A 9,373-nucleotide genomic window follows, 5' to 3' on the forward strand; every position below is an offset into this window, starting at 1 on the left:
CCTTTGGATTTCTGGCCTTACATTGGATGATATAGTATGGTAGGTAGCAGTCTAGGTGCGGCCCTAACCGTGGCCCCCACCACCTTCATTTATATATTGTATACCCACGTCGTCCATCCATTTTGCCAGCTGATTTTAGGGCACGAGCCCAAAATTGAAGCAGCTCAATATCGCAGGTGGACCACACCTCATGAAACAGTGGTGATTTACCGTTAAAAGCTTTTTGTGGGCTACAAAAGTTTTGGATCAAGCTGATGTTTGTTTTATCCTTTCATCCAGGTCTGCGTTATTCATCAACAGGTTGGATGCAAAATAAACATAGACGTTGAGCATTAGGGTGCATCCTAATAAGCTCTTAATGGTGGTGGGCATTCAATCATCATTGCGCCTATGGTGTGGTCCACCTGGGATCTGTTTTTTCATCTTGAGGCTTATGCCCTAAAATGAGCAAGCAAAACAGATGGACGGCGTGGATATACAATACATACATCAAGGTAGGCCCTACGGTCAGGGCCGCACCTGATTCGAAAGGTGAAATCATTATTGTCTTGCAAGAATCACTTGGATGAGATCATCCTAACAATCCAATCAACGGACAAAAAAAACCAATTAGAAAAGGAGGATGGTTGTGGCCCTCAAAATTTAATGTAGCAAAGAAGGCTTGATTTTGAGTCTCTACCATTTAACGTGTGGTATTAAGTCTAATCCAGATTTTTGGCGAGACCGATGCCCTAACACATGCTCAGGATCTGTCGTAGAGGGCATGGGACCTACCAAAATCAGGATTAGGCTTAATCCTGATCTAGGATCCCTTACCTAAACAGATCTAAATTCTCTGCTTTGATTGTGATTTGCAATTTCATGGAATTGATCCATACTGTTATACTTTGGACAACCAAACAGGAGCACTCCCAAATAATAATAATAATAATATTTTGTTAAAGCAAAATTACATAAAATTAATTTTTTCTTGCAAAATGGGAGGATATAATGTCCTGTTTTTGCCACAGCTCGTTATGAGAGATTCCTGTGGAATACATGGAGACGTCCGCTGGATCTGGAGTCATGATCCAAACTGTTTATATGAGGGACCTTACCATGGATGGGGATTCTGGGCGCATGCGGACAATGTGGCATTATATTTTATTATTATTTTTATTATTTTAGATTGATTAACACAGTTACACATAGTAACCAGCTGTTGGGTCCTTCCTCATGTGGAGGTGGACCTACATGTGTGGCTTAAGTAGTCTTTTGTCCTGTGGCAGTAATGGGGTATTTTAATCTTTTGACCAAGCTAATTAAAAAGAGAGAAAATGGGCTATTTTGTTAAGAGATTTTTTTTTTTTTTTTAGCAACATCGGGGGTTTTCTTTGTTGGAGGAAAAGAAGAAGGGAGAGGGAGTTTTGTAGAAGAGGAGAACAAGAGTCTTAAATCATCAAAATCTTCACATCGGGCTCGTGAGGATCCATCCATATTGCTAGTTTCTTCGATTGTTTTCTCCAAGGATTGTGTTGGGAGCTTTTACAATTTTTAGTAAGTGAGAAATTACTTTCTTCGATTTTTGCTTATAATCCACCTTTGGACAATGTAGTTTGAGTAAACAAGAGAGGTTTCTTAATGATTATACTTTCATTACTTATATTATAGTAGATTTGTGTCAGACTAGATCCCATGGTTTTTCTCTTCACATTGGAAGGTTTTCCACGTAAAAAATATTGGTCTCTTGTATCCTAAAGGTATTGCTTGTTTGTGTTAGAAGTGAATTTTATTCGTTAAATCTCTTGTATTGTTAATCCCATTGATTTGCACATGGAAGGGAAAGTTGTGTGGTTTTCCAACAAGTGGTTTCAAGGATCCGGATTCGGTTCTGATTATTTAATATATAAATCATGCAGGCAAGCATAAGTCAAATGGTTAGTTTGAATGGAAATAATTAGATGATTTGGAAATTCAAGATAAAATATTTATTGTATTGCAAGGACTTGCATGCACTCGTTTAAGGTGATGGCGCCAAACTGAAAGAAATGACCGATGATGGGTGGAAGAAACTAGATTGGAAAACCGTTAAGTTCATTCGGCAATGGTTAGATGATATTCATCATGTATCTATGAAAACTTCGGCACAATTACTTTGAAAGAAATTGGAATGGTTGTATGAAAAAAAGACTACGGGCAACAATGTTTTTTTAATTAGGAAGCTTGTGAATTTGAAATATAAAGATGAAAGCTCAATTGCGGAGCACTTGAATGAAATTCAAAGTATTATGAATCAGCTCTCTTTTATAAAGATTATGCTAGATGATGAGTTGCAAGCTTTGTTACTACTCTGTTCTTTATCCGACTGTTGGCAGACCTCAGTGATGTCTTTAAGTAACTCTGCACTAGATGGATTTGTTACCATGAGTCAAGTAACGAGAAACTTATTGAATGAGTAAACAAGAAAAAAATATTAGGTTCCACTCAATCGAAAACACTTATCACGAAAAATTGTGAGAGAAGCAAAAGTGGAAAACCTCACTACTGCGAGAAGTCAATGCGTAAATCTAAGTCAATAAAAGATGTTAATTGTTATAATTGAGGCAAATTAAGCAACTACCAAAATGAGTGTTGAAAGTCCAAAAAGGAGAAGAAAAAATAAAAAAGAAGGAAAAACAAGAAGAGAATGTCACAAATGTGGTTGCTTCAGATTGTGATATTATTATCTTCTCAGGGTGTGAACAAGTATGTCTCAATTTCACATGTTAAGACACGGATTGGGTCGTTGACAACAGTGCTTCATATCACGCTACTCTTCATATAGACTTCTTCAATCTTACGAGTCAAAGGACTTTAGTGTTGTCGAGATGGGTGATAGTGACTCTTCAAAAATTGTGGGGATTGGTGATGTGCATGCTGAGACCAACGTTGGTTGAATGTTGGTTCTCAATGGTGCGAGGCATGTATACGATCTTCACCTTAATTTAATTTTTACAGGAAGATTAGATAAAGAATGCTTTAACAATCATTTTGGCAGTGGACAATGAATGCTTGCAAAATGTTCTCTTGTGGTGGCAAGAGGCAAGAGATGTTGCACTTTATAATGACTCAAGTGCAGTTATGCAAGGTTGAGGTGAACAAGTCTTGGATGTGTTCGAGTATTTTCATGCTATTATGGAAAAGAAAACATGTAAATTGTTAAAGTGTATACGCATAAATAATTGTGGCAAATATATTAAGTCACTTGAGCAGTATTGCAAAGGTTATAGAATTCGAAATGAGGAATCCGTTCCCAAGACTCTAGAGCACAATATTGTAGAAGAAATGATGAATTGCATTATTGTGGAAAGAATCAGGTCTATGCTTTCAGAAGCTAAATTGCTAAGATCATTTTGAAGAGATGCTATGTGAACCGCTTATTACTTAATTTATCTCATTCAGCTCCTCTGAACGGAAATGCTACAGAAATGGTATGGACCGAAAAAGATATTTCTTGTGATGATATGGACCTTTAGGTGTTTAGTTGCCAAGCATTTGTGCATGTTCCTGAAGATAAGTGGTCCAACCTCGATGATAAGGCAAAATAATGCATCTTCCTAGGCTATGCGAATGAAAATTTTGGCTACGGGTTATGGGATCCAATTAATAAGAATATGATCAGAAGCAAGGATGCGGTCTTTCTTAAAGACCAAACAATGATGACTTTAAAAATAAATAAATAATAATAATTTAAAAAAAAAAAAAAAAAACAAAGTTAAAAAAGCCACAGCCTAGTGTTGATGATCTTTTTGATGTAGATCTAGTTTATCCTCCCACGGTGCATGATGATGGGGAGATGCGCAAGGCCAAGAAGAGATGGTTGGTGATGATGTCCCCATAAGTGATGTTGAATGAGAATAATAGGGAGACTAACCCCCTTAAGAACCACTAGTTGAGCCTCAATTGAGACAGTCCACTAGAGCGAGTATCATGTTCTTTTGTTTCCTTGGTTGTGTTGTGCAATGGGGTGTGACTCAAATATAGATTGGTATGTTAATTTTGGAGTTACCACTAGCCATAAAAGGTTTATAATATACGGCCAGCTAGAATCCATAGAAACACTAACTAATCAAAGGACCGTTAGATCCCTTTATTAGAGTGGTGGATGCGATTGTTCTACAATCGTACATTCTAAGTAAGGGTCTCGATGACAGAAGAGGAAGTGGTTAGGCACCCTCTTCTGCCCGCACAACGTCCAGTCTCTACTTCATGGGATTTTATGACTTTTACAGAATTTCAGTAAAAGTTTAGCATTATCTTGCCGTGCTTCACATAACCAGTGAGGGGCCTGGCAAGCAAAACTAATGAACTATTTAGCCTTGACTTCGCATAGCCAAATGAATTTGGGTAGGTGAAAGAAAATAAAAGATGTGAGGAATGCAATAAATGAGATAAGCTACCCTAGCCTTACATCATGAAACTCAAGGTATCGGGTGGGCAAAAGAAAAGAAAAGATACAAGGAGAATGTAGTAGATGAGATGGGCTACAATCTTAAACTCACATCAGGGAACTCAAAGCCTCAGGTAGGGGAATGTGAAGATGAAGCGTGTAAAGAAAGGACAAAAGAAGTGACGTAGGTTGATATTGTAGATATATTGGGGATGCGTGGAGTACATTGAAACCTAAGTTGATTGAAATGTGGCAAGAAAAAGGGGAGACCATACACCCTTTTTCTATAAAATGGATAGTCAGATGTCCCCGATTCCAATCATACTCTTGACTTTTGTGGATTGTTCAGTAGGTTTTTAGTCTCCTAGGCGGCGCTGCAGCTCAACATTGTCAAAAATATTCAGGACGCCTCAGCACCTCGAATGGGTTGTCTGACCCCATCAGGCTCTCTCTACACACTATCCAATCCCACCTTGCTTTGCACCCTCTAGATCGTCCAGATTGTGAGACTGTCCCCAAAAGGCTCTGTGCAAAGCCCTTTATATAAATTGTAAAGGCCTCCCATACAGCGGTCAGTGTTGATTTTTTAATGTTTTTTTCTTAAAAACCGTTTTAGGGACCGTTGCTGGCATTGGTAACCCTATGATGTCAGCAAAAAAAAAAAAAAAAGTTCAATTGCTAACCTTTGTATGAGAGTTGTTTAAATTCACTCTCTTCCCGCCACATGTCACTGCATGCAAGAGGTTTTTGAAGATTCAAAAGGTATAGGCGATCGGTTAATTTTTATTTTTCCATATTCTTGATGGCAGTCGATTAGATCCGATGGTTGTCTTCTGGAGATGTGAAGGATCCTTCATATTTAAATTGTCTGCATATTCAACAATTCTTAGAATCGATAGGTGCAAATTTATTGAAACTAGGTGTGGTCAAGGTTTCAAGTAGCTCAAGTAATCAGTCGTGATCGTGCTCTGTCGAGTTCCAAATTTGTCAATCGGTTAAGTATCTTCATAAAGTGTCATAGACCTTCCCTATTCGACTCGCTTGGATTTTCAAGGCTTCTCCGAGTCAATAGGTGACAGATTATCAAAACATTCAAGCCAATCAAGGTTTCGGAGGAGTTGGGATATTTGATTGGGATTTGTTTTGTCGGGTTCCAGATTTGCCAATACGGTCAATGAGATATTCATGAGACATGCCAAGGATGCTCACCGTTCGACCCATTTGGATTTTTGATGATTTCTGAGTTAACCGAAGCCAAGCAAAAACTCGAAAAATATTTTATTCTCGTTTTGGGTAGGGTGTCTACAAATATGTATCAGAATAAGCCCACACCTTTAGCTTAATACATTGACAGCATATGTAGTCCTTTGTTCCTCATAAGTAGCAAAAAAAATTCTTCACTACTTGCCAATGTGCCTGGCCTAAGTTAATTTAATGTAGACTCGTAAGACCCACAACATAATATATATCTGCCTTAGTACATAACATGGCATATATAAGATACCAATTACAATGGCATACAGCATGGATGACATAGACTGCTTCTCAATATTTGACTAAAGACACACTTCCATTTAATTGAGAGTATTTGTTGATCGGAGTTTCAACTAGCTTGGAATTGTGTATTTTGAATTGTTTTAGAATCTTTTCAATATAGGATACTCATGATAAGCTTAAAATTTTCTTCAAGTGATCTCTCGTTATTTTCGTGCCCAATATAAAATTTGTCTCACTAAAGCCCTTCGTTTCAAAATTCGAAAATAATCATTCATTTGTCAAAAGTAACATTATCATATCATTGCTTGCTAATAAAATTATCATCGACGTATAGAGACAAATTAAAAAGTACTCCCCAAATCACTTCACGGATATACAATTGTTTTCTTCATGCATAAAAAATTCAAAGAAAGTAATCACATCATGAAATCTCACGTACAACTGCCTCAAAGATTGTTTTAACCCATAAATAAAATTTAAAATCTTACAGATCTTGTTTGCCCAACCTTTCTTAATTATATCCAACGGGTTGCTTCATATAAATGTCTTCATATAAGTCTCCATTCAAGAAAGCAGCTTTTAGATCCATCTAATAGACTTTTAAATCAATGTATTGCACAATTATCAAAATCATGTGATTTGATGTAAATCTAGACACTAGTGAGAAAGATTCTTAATAATTAATACTTTCTGTTTGTGTAGAGCAATTTGCTACTAAAGGAGCTTTATGCTTATCAATTAAACCATCTATCTTCCTATTAATTTTGAAAACCCACTATTTACAATTGCTTTACAGTTGATTGGAAGATCGACATCTAACTTTCAAATATAATTTTTCTTCATCGAATCAATTTTTTCATTCATTACAAGAATTCAATCTTCAAAATTTGAGGATGTTAGTGTGCCCTGAAACAAATCGGGTTTATCTCCATCTACCATAATACATGAATATGATTCACCTCTAGGAAGTCTACCTCGCAAACTACGGTGCAACTGATCGACACACTCCCATTGGTTTCGAAAAACATAGGAATACCCTGATTATCACTTTTAGACTACAGCTCTCACTTCCTTAAACTACATTCAACATCTCTAGACTTTTATTTCTATTATAGACTTCTTTTTAGTAGAATATCTATCTTCTAAAAATATTATATCTTGAAATTCAATTTCAATTCATCTTCCATGGCCTTCAAAAGCTAACACATATTCCTTAATACCAAATAAAAAGTGCACTCAATTGTTCTTTTATCTAATATTTGAAGTAGAAATTAAAACATAACCATCGAACCTTATGGACGTAAGATACCCAATGACAGTCTCCTACCCGTCCACAATTCAAAATGTGTTTTGGGAACAAATTTTGAACAAATTTTATCTACCATATTTAACATAAGCAATTGTAAACAGAGCATCTCTTCATCACATGGTTGATAGGATTACGTGAGCCATCATATTTAACCATATCTAGCAAAGTCTTATTTTTCCTCAGCTACACAATTTTGCTTAGCATAAGACATAATATATTGTCGAGCAATGCCAACATTTTCACAATATGATTTGAAGATGTCTAATATGTAATCTCCACCACTATCAATTCTTTACACTTTGATCTAGTTGATCCTCTACTTCTGATTTGTATTTCTGAAAACGGTTTAGTGTTCCTAACTTTTTGTATATTACATATACTATTATGTATCATGAGTAGTCATCAATAAAATTTATAAAATAGTAGTAGTCATTTTGAGCCCACACATTTAGGATTCCAAATATATCATTATGTTTTACATCAACTACTTGAGAGAACACTTTTTTTGACACAATATTCACAAAAGGGAAATTCTACTTTGTCAATGTTCCTAGTAATTCATCATGCACTAACGCAATAGTTTGATTATTTCTTATATGTCAGAATTTTGTAATTGTTTGATTATTTCTTATATGTCAGAATTTTTCATGCAACTTAGTAGATTTGCATACAACACTAGCATTGGGCATACCAAGAGCAAAAGGATGTCCTTAAGTAACAAAGAATGTCTAATTCCAATCGTGTCCTCCGATATATTATTTCTCATGTATAGCTTGTAGCTTTTGAATGGGATGGTGAAAGTCTACAAAACCTTCCGTATTTTGTTACATGCCTTATTGCCCATAAATCCACAATTCATTCAAGGTTAGCTATCAATATTTTTGTGCAAACACAACTAATGGGTGAGGAAAAAAATATCTTTTATATTCAAGGCAAGTCTTAACCAATGGTCTTGTTTTCCACATACAAAACAAAACCTATCTCCCTGTTGTTTTTGTTTCGGTCTTTTTTTATTATCTTTCATTGGATGCATAGACTCTATATACATGTTTTTTTTTTGGTAATGAGATGGATATGAATAGAAACGACGAGAAATGGGTGGACGATAAGGTGGATTAAATTGATTATTGAGGGCATTGTCTATTTGATATCCTAAACCTTTTCTTTTGTTGGATATCTTTCTTTTAACTTTCAACAACAAAAACCGCATTGTTTATAAACTAAATAGTATTGAATTCAACTTCATGTTTCAAATTATGAGCTAAATCTTTTAAAGTATTGAATGTTTCATTATGTTTTAAAATGTCTTTGATGTGGGACCAAAAATCTTGCAGAGATCAAAACATTGCAATGATTTTCTAATTTTCTATTAAGATTGCAGCCTACATTGCATAAATCCGTCAATCATTTGTTTCATCTTTTCTAATATGATCCTTGATGCAATATCCTTTTTTTAATGGAGCTTTTTTGTTTTGCACACACTCACACCACATGGGTGCTCGATCCCTAATCTCATTGTTGAAATGGAGTCTGTCTACCACTAAGCCATGGAGCTGGACCCCTTGATGCGGCATTCTATATGTATCGAATTCCATTTGAATCGTCCTAATCTTAGCATCTGTTATTTTGGCACAGGACACATATCCTTGGTAGCCTCAAAATTTTCATACATGAGAATAAAATCTTTATGCATCTGTTGTTTTTCTTCCATTTTCTATATTTTTGTTAACATCCTCATTTACAATCTCCAGCTTTCTCCTTAGTTTTCAGCTTGTATAACACATTTTCTTCGTCCAATAAAATCCTAATAGATCTACGCCAAATTATCAAAATTATTCCTATCAAATTTCCCCTTTTAAAATATCAACCACAATTTATTCGAAAACCATTTCTTGTTGCTACATTAGGTAAGAGAATATTGTATTAGTCAATTGAGAGATGCATTAGAGACACTAAACTTTAATAATATTCATTTGCAATCATCACGAGTGATCCTAAAAGCCCAAAATAACATCACACAAGCCAATTGATATAAGAACCCAATTGGGCGTAGCAGAAAATAATTAAAAGGAAAATAAAAAATCTTTTCATGGCCATTGTCGGGCGACACTCACAATACATCGCATATAACAAATCTCGACAATTTCATAACATACTAA

The sequence above is a fragment of the Magnolia sinica genome, chromosome 4 (genome assembly GCF_029962835.1).
Source record: "Magnolia sinica isolate HGM2019 chromosome 4, MsV1, whole genome shotgun sequence".
In the NCBI taxonomy this organism is placed as follows: domain Eukaryota; kingdom Viridiplantae; phylum Streptophyta; class Magnoliopsida; order Magnoliales; family Magnoliaceae; genus Magnolia; species Magnolia sinica.